Consider the following 436-nt stretch of genomic DNA (forward strand, 5'->3'; position numbering starts at 1 on the left):
GTCAGCAAGAAGAAGACCCTCATCAGATGCATGCCCTGGACTGTAGACTTCCCAGCTTCCAAAACTGTAAGAAATAAATTTCATTTCTTTGTAAAATACCCAGTTTCAGGTATTCTGTTATAAGCAACAGAAAACAGACTAATACGGAACTGTTAAATTTTTTACTTTTCCTTCAGATACTTTTTTATCCACTTGCATTTTTTTAAACAATTGCAAGAATTGGGTTTGAATTTGATACTTAACTGTGCAAAATCAGACTATTCATTTAATTGTCTTTATTTAGTGAGTCTTTGTTTAATTGACTTTATTAAAGTGAGTCTTTACTTCCAATCTGTAAAATATGGATAATATTATCTTTCCTACAGTCTTCACTGGCTATTTTGCAGCAAAATATATAAACCGTTTTCAGAGGCTGTGTACTTTCAGAAAAAAAAAA

The sequence above is a fragment of the Galeopterus variegatus genome, unplaced genomic scaffold, assembly GCF_000696425.1.
Source record: "Galeopterus variegatus unplaced genomic scaffold, G_variegatus-3.0.2 Scaffold8646, whole genome shotgun sequence".
In the NCBI taxonomy this organism is placed as follows: domain Eukaryota; kingdom Metazoa; phylum Chordata; class Mammalia; order Dermoptera; family Cynocephalidae; genus Galeopterus; species Galeopterus variegatus.